This window comes from Buteo buteo, chromosome 6, assembly GCF_964188355.1.
Source record: "Buteo buteo chromosome 6, bButBut1.hap1.1, whole genome shotgun sequence".
In the NCBI taxonomy this organism is placed as follows: Eukaryota; Metazoa; Chordata; class Aves; order Accipitriformes; family Accipitridae; genus Buteo; species Buteo buteo.
In genome coordinates this window covers 21,623,334-21,641,564 of record NC_134176.1, presented here as the reverse complement: position 1 = coordinate 21,641,564, position 18,231 = coordinate 21,623,334, and the positions used below count along the sequence as shown (strand labels likewise).

General features: G+C 44.7%; 1 protein-coding gene across 4 annotated transcripts in view; it reads left to right on the top strand.

Moving 5' to 3' along the window:
• The first annotated feature begins 2,831 nt into the window (after positions 1–2,831).
• FLRT2 (fibronectin leucine rich transmembrane protein 2) overlaps positions 2,832–18,231 on the top strand; it is a 70,196-nt gene continuing 54,796 nt past the window's right edge. Inside the window, exon 1 of one of the 4 annotated variants that reach the window (XM_075030033.1) lies at positions 2,832–3,286. The gene's annotated coding sequence lies outside the window, so the exon portion shown is untranslated. The other 3 variants (XM_075030031.1, XM_075030029.1, XM_075030030.1) reach the window with 3 other exon arrangements.

The following is an 18,231-nucleotide window of genomic DNA, read 5'->3' as shown; positions in this document are numbered from 1 at the left end:
GGGAAAGGGGGAGGGAAGAAAGCTGGTGAGAAACACGACAAACAAGGACAGTCTGATGGCATACTTAAGTTTTATTACTAATCTTATTTGGAAATAAAATTCAATCCCTACACTCCAAAATGGTAGAAATTTACCATTTGAGTCATATCACAAACTCTGCCAAAGACTGTTTCAGAACCAGTAGGTTCAGCATAGAAGTCAGAGCTCAAAGAAAATACTCGTTGGGTGTGGATGTTTTCCAATCTAATGTAGTTCTAGTTAAAGGTGCTTAATTTGTTTTATTAAAGTGGAAAGGAACACATTCATACCTTCATCTTGTCTAGTATATAATATAACAATATCTTAATTGTTATAATACAGAATTCAATACAATAACAATATCTTAATAACTCATTGGTCTGCTATTCTAAATGTCCCCTTTCCTTTCCTTTCCTTCCCTTTCCTTCCCTTTCCTTCCCTTTCCTTCCCTTTCCTTCCCTTTCCTTTCCTTTCCTTTCCTTTCCTTTCCTTTCCTTTCCTTTCCTTTCCTTTCCTTTCCTTTCCTTTCCTTTCCTTTCCTTTCCTTTCCTTTCCTTTCCTTTCCTTTCCTCTCCTTTCCTTTCCTTTCCTTTCCTTTCCCTTTCCTCTTTCCTTTCCTCTTTCCTTTCCTTTCCTCTTTCCTTCCCTTCCCTTCCCTTCCCTTCCCTTCCCCCATTTTTTTTTAAATAAGCTGATTTCCCCAGATTTGATGAGGAATTCACTTTGTTATTTTCTTTCCTTCTGTTAGCATCATGAATTTGAGGCCTGAACCAAAATTTGACGTTATTGACAAAAATTTAGATTATTCAGTATGTGTTAGACCTGCCTCCCAGTTACAGAGCTACTCCCAGCTCCTTTTACCCTCTGTCTTGCAAGCTGCAGAAGTCATCGCAACAATATAGCGGGGGAAAAAAAAAGACATTTATGAAAAAGACACTTTCATTTTTATAATATTTCTTAATGTTAGCCCATTTCACATTCTCTTTAAAATAAGTGAGGTTGTATTATGGATCAATGGACCATCACTCCAGGCTAGCCGTCTCGTATGATCACAGATAATTTAAAGAGAGTACGTTTCTATATTCTCCTTTCAGTTTGCTGCCTTTCAGCCGTGCAAAACAGTGCGCTAATAAATACCTACGTGCCTCACACAGCGATTGGGGGGTGGGGAATTGTTTAAAGTCCAAGTAATCAGACTATAACGGGGATTAAAAAGGCGCGGGGGGGTGGGGCGGGATGCACCAGTTTAAGCAGAGCGAGTGGGGGGGAGCAGGCGGCGGAGGTCTCCCCCCGCGGCTCCGGCGCCACCCGCCCTCCCTCCGTCCCTCCCTCCCTCCCTCCGTCCGTCCGTCCGTCCCTGCCGCCCGCCGAGCGCTGGGCTCTGCTGCCACCTTGGCCGCGCCGCGGGACGTGCAGGCGGCCCCGCCGGCCCCGCTCCGCGCCCGCGGAGCTGCCGCCGCGCACCTGCGGCAGCTGTCCTCCCGCCTGCGACACCTCAGCCGGCCAGGGGTCCCCACGCTCCCCACTTATGTCACCCGCTCTCGTAAAGAGGACGAGGATATAGGCAAAGTCTACAGGGGCTGCTTTTTCTGGGAGGGGGGCTGGAGGGTCTTCTTCAGAGGGGGGTTATTTGCCCGTTGTGCTTAAATTCGAAACTTAGAAATGTGGGTGGGAGGAGAATCTTTTTTACTTTTTTTCTGCCCCCTTGCTTACTGTAGGATTCTTCTCCTTCCTCGTCCGGCCTTATCTCACACATTTAATGAAGAGAACACTCAGATTCTCCTTCACACGCGCCGACCTGCCTCCGTGTCCTTCCCACTGCGTGACCACCGGGGCTCTGGAAGGAGCTCCCGGCAGTCCATCCCACGCCCAGGCTCTCAGTGTCGTCCAGCTGCAGTTAGAGGTCCCCCCCTCTTTTTTTGGTGGGTTTTTTTTTTTGGGGGGGGGGGCAGAGAGGGATGACAGAAACATAATTTACTGAAAATATATATAAATGAATATTAGAAAACCAATGGCGTTTGCTAATTTCCTTGTTTCCCTCTCTGCAGCTTTGTGTTACAGTGCTACAACATTGTCTTGACATCAGGCTCCGGGCTGGTGGTACTGAGTTTGGAAAGCTTTCATGCACTTCATTTCATCTTTGAATTGCACATGCTTTTTCTCTCATTTTTAAGGCTCTCTTCTGCTTCGGAGGAAACATGTTCTGACACGCTGGAGTTTGCTGGTGGTAAATATTTCCTTTGACTACAAAGTGCATGTGTGAAAAAAACTTGCTTTTTTTTTTCCATGGAAATATGTTTCTTTCTCGCTTGCTCCTTTCTCTGCTGTTATTAATAACCTGTAAACGAGCTGAAGCCGGAGGTCTGAGTGAAATAGCACTTTCGGATCTGTACTTTCAGCCACGCCACGCTGAGGAAAGTGCAGAAGCTCTGTACATGCGTGTGCGAGAGAGATTCCTGCGATGCGTATGACAGTTTGCATACCAGACTCTGCGACAGAGTAGGGACCGCAGGTGAGTCCCCAAGAGATCTGCTTCGCCGAGAGGATTTCTCCAGCCCCTAACCACAGAGGAGAAGTGCTCAGCTCTCCAACTGCTCCCCAGAGTTGGTGGTTCTGATGTGTTTCAACTGAAAATGACCAAGAATAGAAAATGACACGTAATAAAAAGTCCCCAGCCAAGCAGCCGTGTGCGCTGCGGTTCCTCTCAAATAAGCGCTCCCCCGTGGGCTGAGGTCTCGGTGGCCGGGCGAGAGAAAGGTCTGTAAAGGGTTAAGCCGCTGACTTGCTTGCTAGGCAAAGTTTGAGGAAGAGTATGGCTGAGGCTGAGTACGCTGCAGCCCCGCGTTTGAAATCTGTCACCCTCACTTAGGAGCTCTGCATCTCTGGTTGTCACCGGTGAATAATGATCACACGGCGATAAGATCGCTCCGTGGCGTTGCGCCGGAGCCGCCGGGGGAAAGAGAAGAAAGGAAATTACGAGGCGTTTAACCGCTTTAGCAGGGTGTTCTTCAGTGTCATCGGCGGGTGTCAGGGTCAAATGACCGGCTGGACAGCAGCTTGGCAAGAAAATCTCCTTCCTCCTTCCCTTGAGAGAAACCTTGGGTGATGGTGACCGTTGGCAGCTATGGAAAACAGAGACCTTGATGGTGATCCTTAAAATAATACCATGCCGGAGCCCAGCTGTTCTGCCACTTTCTCCGCTTTCAACCTGCCGGACCCGGTGGGCTTCGGGTGACCTACCGAGGAGAAGCCACCTCCGCAGGAGCAGGTAACGGCTAGTTAAGTCCCTTTCGGGACTGACACGATCTTGATTTGACCAAAGTGTGTCCTGAGCACCTTTCTCGGATTTGGTGTGGGCTGGTTGAGGGGTCAGGGGCAGGGAGGGGGACAGGCACAATTCCGCCTAACCCCTCCGAGCCTGCGGGGCAGGGCAGCAGCCTGCAGCCTTGCAGAAGTCTTTAGCATTCCCACTTTCCTCCGTGATTGGGGGCACAGGGGGCAGAAATGCCTTTGAGCGACAAAGGTCTGCTTTGCCTTTTGCGTTGTCGACAGGTTGCTAATATCGGGGACTTGGAGAAAGAAGGGACGGGTGGATAGAGGATGGGAAGGTCTTAGAAGGGGAATTTTTTTCACGAGAAATGCACCGTTTGTCCATCAGCTTCGGGAAAGAGAGATACATCGTGCGCAAAAAAAGTGCTCTGAAAAGTATGCAGAGCCTTAAAAAAAAAAAAAGAAAGAGAAGAAAAAAAGTCAGGTCTCAAAAAGTCAAGGACCCAAACCAGCCTTTGAAAAAGGTTGTTCACTCGCCTTTGGACCCTGCGGGGCTCCTGATCCTTTCATCCCTCCGGACCAGCTGGGAGCTGCAAGCAGAGCCTGGAGTTCAGAGCACCCCGTCTCTGAGCCGGGGGTACAGGCTCTCCCCGCGGCTCTGACCGGTGCCAGACCCGCTCCTCCCCGGCCGGCTGAGCCCCGCGGAGGGCCCCGGGCTCCCTCCCCTCCGTCCCGGGGGCCTAGAGCAGACCCCGACCCCGAGGCAGCGGCGCCGGGAGGGGAGCGGGGTCTCGTCCTCAACTCCTTGCCCCCCGCCTAGGCCCCTGAGAAATGCCGGGCTACCTGCGCTCCCCCTTCCCCCCCATCACTCCGCTCATCTGCGTAGGTGAGGGCACAACCTCTTCTCGGAGCGGGCAGGCAGCCCGGCTCGGCTCGGCTTGGCTCGGGGCTATCGCTATGCGGGGGGTCTCCTAAGCCCCCCTGGAGGGCACCGGGCGCAGGGCAGGGCGGGTGCGTGGGGGCAGGAGCCGCGCCGAGTAGACCGCGGCCGGGTTGACCCTCGCCGGGGCTCCGCCACGGGCTCCTCGAACGGCTTATTAAGCCTTTGAAGTCGTGAATAATTGAGGCCCCTCCAAGGGAAGGGCGAAGGAGGTGCGGAGACAATGGCGAGTGATTCAGCTTTTGAGGTACGGCTGAGCAGAAAATGCAAGCTAGTGAGCAGCCAGGGGTGAGGGGGAAGCAAACCCCGAGGCATTTCACTTGCCTCTTCTGTTTCCTCGACACATGGCATTGATCAGCTCTCCTCTCCCCCATCCCTCCCAGCCCCTCTCTTAAAGTAACTCGCAGCAAAAGCCGTATTGTGCATTTTCATTACCGATGGAGGAGTTTGAGGCAAATTCTCTCCGCACGCCCCACGTCCTACCTTGACGGCTGTATCCTACCGCTCAAGCGCTTCTCGGTATTAAGCAGTGTTGCCTTTAAGCGGACTTGTCAGGACACGGCTGGAGCAGATTAGTAGGGAACTGGGCGGCGGGGGAAGGGTTACCCCGAAACAAGCGCTGACAGCCCCGTGTGCATATACACGCACACGGACACTCACACGCACACGCGCTGAATGCGCACGGGAGACAAGGGGGGGTGGGGGGAAGGGTGTTGTTAGCGCTTTAGGGCAAAAGGCGGTTTCTCCAGCGGTTTTAAAGTCTTTCTGACTGATGATGGAAATTAGACGGAATACTAAAGGAGGTCCGTCTCTTCCCTGAGGGTTGGACTTTCTTTTATTCTGTGTTATATTTATTGCGTGCTGCTATTGCCTACCTAAAACTTCGCGGGGGGGGGGGGAAGGGAAAGAAGGGGGTGGGGGAGGCGCGCTTGGCGGCGGCTGCTCGTGAAATATCGCCATGTTGGTGGAGAGCAGCGCGGCTGGAATTATTGCTCGCGAGGGCATCTCCCAGTTAGGACCGCAGCTCGGAGGGGTTTCAGCTCACTCCCCGGCGGCCCTTCCCATACACCCCGAGAGCCCCCAGAGCAGCGGGGCCGAGGCAGCCCCGCCGCGAAGGGCGGCGATCCCCGCACCTTCCTTCCCCGCAGCCCCGGCCCGCAGCGCTCCGCGGCCAGGCGGGGCGGGGGCCCGGGGGCTGCGCAGCCCGCTTGAGTCCCCTCGCTGAGAGTAGTGGGCGAGGGCGAGTCCAAAGGGACGGAGCTCACTAAACTGCCCCCAGCAAGCAATGGGTTAAAAGCGGGGGGGGGGGGGGGGAAGACGGAAAGAAAGAAAAAGAGAAAACCTAGCTTGACTTTGCCTCTTGGAAAGCTTTAGGTTGCAGCCCTGCCTTCCAAGCATTCTTTAAACTAGAAATGTGGGAGGGACTCCAGGAGAGAGAGAGAGAGATGGCTATCAACTGAATTCATTACTGTAAACATCTCCCTGGGGTGTCAGGCAGGGAGGAAAAAAAGGCACGACTTACATTAGCAGGGAATAGTCAGATCTGAGGCATCATTACTGCTAAGATCAGGCTGCAATCCCGGCTGAAGGCAGGCGCAGGACTCGGGGAGAGCCAGACACGCACACTCACACAAATACTCCCATCGACAGATGTGTCCGATGCCTCCTCCGACTTGCAAGGGTCCTGGGTCTCCGTGCCTGCTCCTCATGTGACCCCCTCCTCATTGGCAGAGGACTGAACGAGAGAAAAAGGAAGGAGAGAAGCCCCAGGACCAGGCGTACCCGCGGCCCCTTCTCCTCTATTTTTTACCGGAGACGGAGGAACGGCGGGGGGAAGAGCGAGCGACCCGAGGAGAGACAGTGCGTTGGGCATGCCAGAGCCGCGGGCTGCGCGCCGGAGGAGGAGGTGGCGGAGAAGGGGGGAGGACGATGCCGCTGCCTCCTAAGGGCGGAGGAAGGCGCGGGAGGCGCGGGGGTCGCTCCGGAGCGGCGGCGGCCGGCGGGGAGCGGGCCCGCGGGGCCGGCCAGGAGCGGCGCTGGGCGGCCGCGCTGCGCGGCGCGGAGGGCGGCGGCCAGCCCCGAGGAGCGGCGGCGGCGGCGGAAAAGTTTTGGCGTGGGGGGCCAGAGGCGCGGAGGGGGATTACGATCGGTGCCGGCGAGGGATTCCCGGACGCCGCCAGGTACGGTCGGGATTTCATTTCTCTCTCTTTTCTCTCCTTCCTGGTAATTCTAGCCCCGGGCGATTTAGAGCCGCGGTGCCCTTTGCCTTCTCCGAGAAGGCAAAGTTGAGGAGCCGGGATCAGGCCGCGCGTCGGGAATATCGCCTCCGCCTCATTACGGCCCCATGTCTGCGAGCGTGCGGCGCCGGGCACGCACACGCCCGAATTTATGAATGGCCGGCGGCAAGTGTTGGGGGGGTCCCCGGGTTGTTTTACGCCGGCGTCTGGGCTCCCGGTGCGACTCGGAGCTCGCAGCTGCAGCGGGGTCCCGGATCCCCGGTCGCATTTCGGTGCCGAGCGGGCGGGGGCCGAGCCGGGCCCCCACGCCGCGGCCCCCGCACGGCGCCGGGCGGGGACGGGAGAGCCGAGAAGTGCCCCCGGTGCGGGGGAGCCGGCAGAGCGCCCGTCTTGGCCCCACCGTCAGCCGTATTCGGGAGGCGGGTTTGGGCAACGGGACCTTTAAAGGTGAGCCTCGCTCGGAAGAGGCGGTCGGCTTAGCTCGGCGCGGGCAAGTGTTAGGAGATCTACGGGGAGAGCGGGGAGCTGCGCCCGGCGGGAGGATCCGCCAGACCCCCATCGGCAGCCTCCGGAGCGGGGCTGGGGGTGAGTGGGTGGGGGCGAGGCGGGGAGAATTGGATCAGGACTTCGGAATGCAAAGGAGCCCCTCGTGGACCTGACGAGTTAGGTGGTGATCTCTGGCAAAATAATAACAAGTACTGCGGGGGTGGGGGGTGGGGGTGGTGGTGAGCAAAAGAATACCGGATCGCAAAAAGAAATCAAACAGCTGAAAAGACCTCTCTAGAGCATGAGATAAAACCCCATAAAAGGTAAAGAAATCAGCAGCAAAGTAAGAGAGTGGGACTCTCCACCTTCTTTTTGGAATGGGAATCCGTCAACAGGAGCTTTTAATTAATTTTAATGGAGGAAATCTCTTTTAAGGCTTACAATAAGCTAATAAATCCAGGGCACAAATCCGTGTAAATTCCTGTACTGTGTGTGGAAGGTACTGATTAGATTTCTTCGGATGCTGCTTTTTGCAATGCAGAGCTCGGCTAAATAGAAAGGGAGAGGTTCCTTGTATGAGGAGCAGGAAAAGATACTAAAGCAAGTCAGACCTCTCTCGCACACACAGACGTACGTACACGCGCACACACACGCGCGCACAAAGACAGGGTGTGTGTTAAAGAGAGGTTTATTTACTGCATCTAACTTTACAGTGCTTGCAGGGAAATTAAACAGGCTAGAGGTTGAGACTCATCACTACTTGGGTTTAAAAAACCCAACCAACCAGACAAAAAGCCCCCCCCAAACTTCCATGGACTTAATTCCTTGCTTCAGTCACTGGCATGGTCTTTCTCCAAGAGCACCTTTACATATTTGTAGTTTAAGAGTAAATTAATGAATTGATTTCAGATATATATATTTTTGGAAGGAGAAAAATCCATCCTGGTATTTTTTCAAAACACTTAAAAGGTACTGTACCTATACCTCTATCCACCTTTCTCTCCTTTATTCCTTTAAAGAGTCAATGTATGTTATCACTGAGCTATAATCTTTGCATAATGAGAAAGACACAACAGATGTTATTTAAAAGTCACAATTCTAAGTGACAAAAGTGATGTTAAAATGTTAGCGTTGATCTTGTTCCTGGAAATTATGTGAGAGGAGAGATTTCAAACATCGCTAATGTTTGTAGGAGGTTTGCTATTTAAATGGTTGTTCTCTATCCTGATGTGGTAGCTAGGCAGTTAAAAGTAAGAGAGTGCAGGCCTGGAGTACTGTAGGTGAAGTAAGTCAGAGCACTGTGTAAATACAGTGTCTGTAAAACTGCCCGTGACTAGAACAGTTGACAGTGTTTTCCAAAGTCCAAGGCTGCAGCAAAAAGAAGTGGTGCTGGAATGCACCCAGCGTTCTTGAAAGAGTCGCTCCTCACATACACATACACCCTATATTTTGTATAAGGTGATGTTATCTGTGTTTGGCTCTGAGAGTCTGGATCTAATTTGAGCTGCTGTTACAAGTCACATTTATATCCTGGCCTGCTGGATAGTTTGATTTAGAATGTAGACATATCTCCTTTGCGCAACCCTACACCCTCCCAGTTGGAATCTGCATTACATAGGCTATGGTTTCCTTCAAGAATCAAGAATGTGCTTGCCTTTAACTGCTAAAAATAGCAGTATCTAAAATGTAGGATGTTATTAGGGCTGACTTCCCTACGCTTGCCGCAGAAAAGAAGGAGAGACATAGTTTTACCAAGTCAAGAATACAAAAAGGAGTTCAAACAAGCATCACTATCAGGCTTTTCCTGTACTGCACTTTCTATTTAAAGGACTAGAAAGAAGGCACACTTAAGATAATATTGTTTCTAGGAAGGTGAGAGCTTTATTTCTTAATCATTTCTGCTACCTCTTTAATCTCAAATTGAGTTCATTTTTCACTAGATTACTTTCGTGTAACTTTCAGGCTTTTACCAGACAGATTTAAATCCAGTCCATTAGTGACCTCTATCTGCCAGAAGTGTATAGTCAATGGTGATTTTTTCCCTTTTTCTTCACCATAGTGGATTGGAAACACAGGCTATAAATTGTTTTGGTCTTTTATACCTGCAAATCACCTAGCTTGTCAAGTTATCAATGTCATACCCGTTACAGACAATGCGGTTTCCTGGTGTTTTAAACAGGAAAACAAGAAAACCAAGCTCCAGTTCCAAACATGAATCCAGAACTTGAAAGGAACTCTAAATCTAATCCAGCTATTCCAGTGATAATATGATGAACATTTGCAAAAATCAGAAAAATAAAAAGTATCCAGTGGTATTGAACATCAGTAATAAAGGAATTGCATTTATGTTCATCTCATGGTTTAATACTTACTCTAAAAGAGGCTGACTCTATGTGAAATTTTATTGCCCCTGAGTGCTTACATAATAACTGAAACTTGAGACAAACACTCAGACCAGATATACTATAAGTAGACTTTATAGTAGCAGGGTGTTTAAAAAATGTAAAAAAAAAAATTCCAGCTGTGTCTATATTAGGAATACATGTCAGAGATCAAGGAAAAGGGGGTCTTTATAAACAGATGGTCTCTTTTAGGGGATTATTAAACCCAGCTTCCCAGTACTAATTTGTCTCTTGTTTATATCCAGAGCTATATTCCATGTTTTAGTTAGTGATTGTGAATGGCAGTTGAGGACTTGATCAGCAATATCTTTGGGTAGGTGAATACCACTGTTTGACTTTTCCCAGATTGTAGTTGATTACTTCAGTGCTTGGTAATATGATGTTTTTAGGTGTTTCCTTCCCTCCCCCTTGGGCAGTCTTTTTAGGAGTCTTTCTGCCAATGCTTTTTATTTATTTCCTCAAGAAAGCAAAAGAGCTGGAACTTGCCCCAGAGGTATAAAAATTGGTTTTTATTTTCGTTTGGTAAAACATTTTTTTTTTCTTTTATAAAAAACAATGGAAAAGAATAATATATAGTTATTATTGTAAAGAAGTCTAATTTAACATACACTGAAGATAGGAGTTTTAGTTCCCCTACAGCTGTGTGTAACCTACACCTTTCAAGTAATTGACTTTTAAAGAAAAACGACCACAAAAAATCACCATTAAAATATGTTTCTTGACAGGCATGTTTTATTCATTTATTTAAAACAAACCTAAACCTTAATCCATAGGTAATACTCAAGAAAGAAGCGTTTGAAATAAAAACTATTCTCTGTTTAACAAATTATATTCTAGTCACATCAAACAATACGTCCCGGGAATAATGCAATTTAATCCGGTATTTTCAGCCACTGGTGAAAGGTGTTGGGACGTTCTTTCTTATACCTTCCTATTTTTATTGATCACTTACCCAGCTAGCAGTTTTTTGGGTTTTTTTTCCCTTTTTGATGTCTTCTTCTGACATGGCCCTTTGAACTGAATCAAAATTAAATACTAGCAACAACTTAAACCAAATCCATCATGCTCTATTCAGCATTCCTGAAAACTTAGTGATGCTTAAAGAGGTCCGTAAAATATCCCTTCTAAAAAGAAACCTAGTGCTATCTATCAGCTCTACCGAGAAACAATCTGTTGTATATTTTAATTCAAGCTATAACTGCTTTATTTATTAATTTGTTGTAGAGGAAGCCTTTTCTAGCCTAGTTTAATGTGAGGATGTATTTATAAAGGCATACAGCACGGAGAATGGTTGATCATTCAAAGGTACACTGTCATTGAGACTGATCCTTCAGTCCTTGCAAGCAAAACTCAATAGGCTTTCGATGTACAGGATTAGATCATTGCTAGACTTGGTCCTGCAAAGTGATGATTTTACTTTGGCCCCAGGTAAGAGGTGGCTTGCTTCCAGCAGCCCCTGATCAGTATTTTGTAGGATTTGTCCCTTACAAAGCAGAATATTAAAGGTCACAGACAATATTCTGACTTGGCCTTCAAGTCAATAGGCCACTTTCATAACACTTAATCACCAGCTACCTATTCGCAAGGTAAATTATCATTGTAATTTTCTGCGACAGTTATGGATTAAAGACTGAAGAAAAAGAATCATTTTCAAAGCTAGTTTGGACAATAATCTGTAGATTACTGTGATGGTCTGCAGTCTGGTTTTACAAACCCCAGCCCAGGTAGGGACATACCTTGAGCTACAGAATATAGAAGAGGGCATTTAGTTCCTTTTATCATAATTTATTTCTGAATATATCACAGTGAAAATGTTTGGATGAAGGGGCAGAAGTTCTGCTCTTCGGTCAAAGTTCTTTACTGTGGCCAAGTTGTCATGGGTAATCTAATTACCTTATATATTATAGATGCCTATATTATAGATGTCAAATCAGTTCCTTCCTGAACACGATTGAATTAATCAAAAACTACTCCACAAACTTTATTCAGACCAAAATTGATAAAATTTGCTTAATGTGAGGGATCTTGAGGGAGAATTGCAGGCAAAAGATTTTGGAATTCCATCTCTCTGATGCGTTAGCCATTCACTGTCATGCACTTCTGTGTTCAGCAAGGTCTGGGCAGGCTGATGGTAGGCACTTCTCTCGTAGTAAGTACTGTAAACTGTACGGTAGTACTACATGACCCATTAAGAGCAGGAAAGGTCAGAGCTCTGAATGAAAAGCTTCATCAGCACCTTCTGGGAACTGAAATCAGTGTGCAGCAGTGTCACTCCCAGTTCCTGCTGGCAGCTTTTGTCATTCCTTCATTAGAACCAACAGGAAAAATTAAAGAGAAGAGCTTTTCTCGACAGTACTTCTGGTCCTGCACCACGTAGGCGCATGAGTAGCTCATGCCTTGCTGAGCTGTTCCTTAAGAGTTAGCCAAGAGGCATCGTGTGGAAAAGGGTTGCCTGCATGGGGAAAGGACAGAGCGCTCCTGCAGCGTGTCCTAGCACTGCCGGGAGCCTTCAGTGATGCTCGTACCCAGTCCTCAGTCTCCACACAGGTTGCAGAGGACCAAACTGCAGTCACAGGATCATCAACCACAGGCTTGTAGGTTCAGAGTTACAAGTATTTCTTTCTCTTGAGATTTCCTGTGTGCTTTTCCTACAGAAAAAAAGAAATACAATATTAGAACAGTTTTAAAATGGGTATGACATTCACAATGTCATTGGAAATTAATGCAACAAAAAAAAAAAATTAGTTTATATCAGCATCTTACTGACAGAAAAAGAAATTTAATATACAGTTCTGAAGAAGAATGCAGGTTTTATATATGTATACACATATATATAATTTGTGTATGTGTTACATAAATAGGTGACTGTAACATTGTCTATAATCACAGAGGTCTCCCTCAGACCCTTCAAAGCATATATAATGAATTTTCATTCAAAATTAATCTTGTTGGTGAACTTCAAATCAAATTAAATAAGAAGAAAAACTTATATTTTTCCTCCATTGTGTTGGAAGTTTCTATACTGGGTAAAAAAACCCAAGGTGCTCCCAAGAGGTAGTGCTCCCAAGAGGTATTGCTCCTAAGGTCAATGGAAAGAGTCTGTAGCAAACTTATCTGTGCTTATGAAATATAACTTCATAGCTGAAAAACTGCCTTTTAAATTAATGTATTTGATTCCAGACTCAATCCTTCTCTCTTTCACTGGCAAGTTAATTTCACAGACACTCTTCTCATGATTAGAGATTGCTCATGTGAGTAATAATTTGAATACCCCAAAGTGATGTCATTTAGCTATAATTGAAGATGATACAACCCCAACAGTGTGTCTTTGGTTATACTAATGTATATATGCTCTCATTAGCAGTTTCTTCATGTGTGTATGGAAAAACAAGCTATGTATGTACAAGTCATTTAAATGACTAGAATTGCATCCGTATTAGGATTGTAGCAGTATATGTGTTTGTCACAGACACAGCCTACATAGGTACACTTCTATAAAACTGTCTGTAGACTAGGCATCGGGTGTGCATATCATTTAATGAATTATGATTTTGGTAAGTGAGGTGATTTTAGTGAGCCTCTTGCATGACTGAAATGCTACCTGAAACCATGTGAGGTGTCTCTAAATGAAGGAATATTTGTTAGTAGTACCTTATAATTTCATTTGTGATCTAGGAAGTTTTTCCTAGGTGGTGCTTCTTGTGTCATTGAGAGATTTGCATCCAACTAAATGTACCCCATTTAGTAATCTTGTTCATCTGGTTTCACGGGCCACTTCATTGACTGATCTAGGTTTAACCTTATTCTTATCTTTAACCACTTAGCTTTGGAGTTAGTCAGAAATGCTCCTAGACTAAACATTATTTCTTGAGCCATATCAGTTGAAAACTTGCTGTCTATTTCATCATTTGTTATAATTATGATAAAAAAAAAATAAATCACTTTGATACCTGAATTGGTATGAAGCTGGATTGGGTGGTTGGAGGACTCCAATTTGAAAAGTTAATGCTCTATTGCATCATGTTGTCCTGATTCATTACTGTAAGTCCCCACATTATTCATTGAACAAGAGAATCTGGAGGTGGCAAGGACATATAAGGCTAACCAACAGCTCACAGTCATCTCTCTAGTATACTCATAAAATCTTCATTCTTGATTTAAGTGTTTCCAAAGATTTTGTCTGATATTTTATCCTTTGAACTGCCCATAGAAAATTGATTTCCAACACAAAATAAGTAAATTAAACAAGCAGAAAGTGCCATTATCCAGCCTGATAAATTTCTCCTTCTTTAAAACAAATTTAGCAGGCTAACAACAAATTTCCTCATACTGAAGATGAGTATACAGTTAGAGACTGCTAAAATTTAACAGAACCTGAACACATACACACAGACACATGGAGTCATTCCCAACTGTATTGCTAAATCCTGTGTATCAAATTGGTATATGCCCAACAGTGATTTTTGAAATAGCTCGTTCTGGCCCTGTGCCATGCTGCTCAGTGAAGAGCTTCTTCTTGCAGCAGTTCAACAGTAAATTGTAAAATGCATTTTGCCAGTGGAAGTCTTTTTTTTTATTTGAAAAATTACTTTTGCTGTATGACAAAATTAATTTCAGAACCTTATTCTTTAGCAGTTGTGCAACAGAATAACAGTCTTTACTCAGAAAGAAAAATGTCTACCATTATAGCTTTGAAAATACTTAGGCAAGAAAGAAGCATAATGGACACCTCTCATTTTTTTTAAATGTGCACTTTGAATGCCAGAGACAGAGCCAAGTCCTTTATAATTGCCCAGAGATGCCTAAGCCTCTATGGCAGAGCATCTGACAGTAAGGTTACTCTAATTGCTTTATCCATGTTGCGTCCTATCAAAATCTCTTTTTTATTCATGTGGTATTGTGTATTCATAATCATAAACATGCATGTACATGCATGCAAGGACACACACACAAACAAAATGTAAAAAAAAAAAAAATAGATTTATGAGAGAATGGCAAAAGATCATTTAGCAAAATCTATTTCCTTCTGATGCTTAGTTACCATCTTCCTTTTTTTATTATTTAACTAGGTAGCAGGGCAATCAGTGATACCGTAGAACTTTGACAAGGAAACTGTATATGAGTTTTTCTAGTTTGTTTGCTTTCTCCCTATAGTTAATAGAGAACTGTTTTCACAAGTAGTACTCTTTTTAATACAGTTTTAAAAAGAATGATGCAATTGGATTTTTTTTTTTTTTTTTTTTTGAGTGCTGGCTACAGGGTGCTGAGTCCCAGTCTTCACACTAGAGCCTTAGTTTTTAGCTATGTATATTTCCAGTAAAATGCAGTGATTTAAGATTAAATAAAATGAAAAAAAAAAAAAGCCAACAAACCAAACCAAAACAAACCCAAATGCAAAAGCAGAGGAAACCCAAACACACAGCCCAGGAACTATGGAAATCTCAATCCTAACAAGATGGCTGTTTTCTGTCCCACACTGGATAATCTTATCAGCCTCTATTTAACTTAATATTTAGTACCAAATACAGGTTTCAACTAGATAGTCTATTATCACAGAAGTCAAACACTCATCTCTATCCTCAGATCAGCACAATGGATCTTTATAAATCTGGAATAAATGAGATGTTAGAGTTGCTGCCAGCAGCTCTGCCAACAGAACTGTTGATCTGCCCAGATTTTCTTTCCTGCAAAAATTTCTTATCAGCAGATCCACACATCCTACATAGTGTGACTGTGGATTTACAGATAAGAGGACAGAATGACTGAAAGCAGATGGATGGCATGAGCATAAATAGGTCATGAGTTACCAGCTGTGGAGCTTGATCCTGAGCACCAGGAGAGGTGATTATAAATTTCAGAACCCCTCTAAGGATAAGGAGCTCTCTAGGTAGAAGGGTTTGGCTTTAATTCTTTGCCCTTCATTTGTCCAAAGTTGAAAGTGCATAAATCAGTCTGTATGAGCAGAGATGACTCTGAAATTCATAACCACTCATCTCTGTGACATTGATGGAAACTCTATTGGATCAAATGCATAGGTATTCTAATTATGAACCTCTGATATTCAGAACTTCCCTTAGACCATCAATATCTCATATGAATCATATTTTACAAGCTGCCGAATGATTGTCTGGTTATGCATGTGCTGACTGAGAGAAGACATCCTACAGTCTAGCCAACCAGCTGCAGAAAGATGATCCTCTGTAAGCACTAGGAGAATAAACACCTTTAAATTTCAGATAACATCAGTATCAGTTCACAAGCTACTTAGGTCTTGTGAAGAAACATTTGGTGATCTTGGGAAGGGGTGTTTAAGTATAGCCCTCTATATTGTCTTGTGTTGAATGATAACCATGTTTGACAGAAAGGCATTCTTTTTAACTCCTTCAAAGCTATGCTAAAAGAGTATCTCCTGCTTATTAGAGGCAGAAATAATGCAAAGACCTGTAGCCTTGCCATGAAATTTACACTCCCTTCCACCATCTGGGGTACTTTTAGTGACATGTATTTATATTCTGGTAGCAGCATACTTCTCTCCTGTTTCTCTCTTGCACTCTGTTTTTTAAATACATGCTGTAGCACTGGCTGAATCAGAATTTTTATTTAGCTCTTCAGCTGAGAAGGATCTGTCTTTTTAGCTGGAGTTCATTCTGTTTGTCATGTCAGGTGCACTGAGGACACAAAGTATCCTAAAGATGCTATCAAAACTAAAATAAGCAATAATGGTGATGGAAGCTTTTATTTTCATTTAAATATTTCCCATATTATTTTCACAGGTCAAATATTGCAGTATTGTGCAGAGGGAAGATAAAAGCAGGAAAGGGAAAGTGACTAGAAAATAACTGGGGGGAAAACAGGATAAGAGCGAGTAATCAAAATTGTCCAGACTGAATGAAATGCAGAGATAAACAATAACCTTTTTGTGCAACAGGAAACTGGAGTTTCCTAATGATCACGGTTTTAACCACCTATGCTGTGATTCATCTGAGAGGAAGACTGTTGACTGCCGTGAGAGGGAGAGGTAGGGCAATGCACAATCTAGAAGCAGCTAGGAGGGGAGAAAATGATCTGTGAAGTTCCCCCAGTTTTTTCTGTGGTGGGCATAGCACATGGGAATCATCAGACAGAGTTAATGCTATTTCAGAGTGTGTTAGCTCTAGAACAGAACCCTTATGGGTTTGGCGAGTCTGGTTTGGTGAGCTTTGGTGTATTCCCTCTTAATATTATTCCATGTCCTCATTTTTGTGACCTTAGAAACTGTGCATGTTAACCATAAGAAAAAACGGATACAGAGTAAAGATGGGGTGGATAAAGCAATTAGTGAGTAACTAGTCTCAAATTTTCCTCTCAGGCATGCGTGTAAATAAAGAAAGTCTGCTTTACATAGCTAAATCAAAGGGGAATAATGAATATTATTTGTTATTTAAAATAGATAATATAGAACCTGGCGGCTTTTATGACATTTAGTTTTCTCTTGCCTTTAGACCTCTCATCTGAAAGAGATTAGAAATCCATTATCTAACAAAAAAAGACAGAATTAGGGGAACACTGGGGACAATACAGTGGGGGAAAATGGCACTGAAGTGGGTAGTTATTATTCTCGCTTATAAGAAACATGCTGAAAGAAATGATCATCATACACTGCAACATACGGAATTGTGATGTTGCTTCTGCGTCATCAGCGCATTCATGCTGTCCTGTTGATTAAATCACTGGCTAGGTCAAACATTGATCAAACCCTACGTTATGGTCTGGGCTTGCAGTATGCTTTCTCCTTGCAGCTGAAGGCAAGGCAGAATTCAACACTAGATTCAACACTAGATAAAAACAGCGAGGGGACAAGGAGCGGTAGGTACACCCTGAGGACTGAACCAGCAGCGGTTGCAGAAACTTCCTGCGTGTGTGTACGTATGGGAGGGCTGGCATTTCTATTCCCCAAGTACACCAAATGCCCACAACCAGCAGCAGCACCAAGTCCGGGCACTTAATATGAAGGAAGGAGATAATTTATGGGGAAGGTTATACTAAAGATATATGCCCTTGCTTTGTTAGAGAGGGTGTGCAATTTTTTTTAAAGTGTTCTGGTAGTAATAATATTTGGGACAATATGTAACTCTATTTATTTCCTTACTTGTAATCTTGCAGAAAGTTTAGTAAAGAATCTGATTAGAATTCAGTTACCATAACTGTAAAAGAGAAGAAAAAACTCAGTGGAAAGATGGCACTGTATGAGTTAACATGTTAGCCCTTCATTCTTTCAGATCAAGCTTCCTGCAAGTAATAAAACACAAGTCAGATGAATTTGGCTGGTCTCAGTCAAGCCTCTCATGGATAGTTGCCCACACGGGAATAACTACCGCATAGATTAGCTCTGTGAATAGTTCCAGGACAGGTGTGGGACTGAACTGCTTTGGCAGAACTGCTCCGGGGAACTTGTGTGCGATGCTTCACTCAGTAGTATCTGTCTTCCCTTTTCATGAGCACTAAAATTCAGCCAAACATGTTTTTTAAGTAATTGTTTTTAGGGAGTTGGAGAAAACTCATATTTTGTCAGATTTGCAAGTCTTTTATTAGACAGTTCAAAGAAATGAAGTACAAGTGAAAATTAAAATACCCTGCATTACTTCTTACTAGCCAACATTTCCTCCCTGAGAACAGGAACAATGTTACAGCTTCTGACCTATCTTTCCTAACAGTCTAAGACAAATAACAAAAAAATACATCATTTTTAAAGCTTAAGAGGGTACAGAATGACACAGGGTTTCTCCTGATGAATACAAAATCTTTCTGTTTCTATTTGAAATCCACCCATAGTCTACAGTGATCTATATGAAATGAAAGGTGGACTCAGGTAAACCCACCACTATTAACAGAGCCTCAT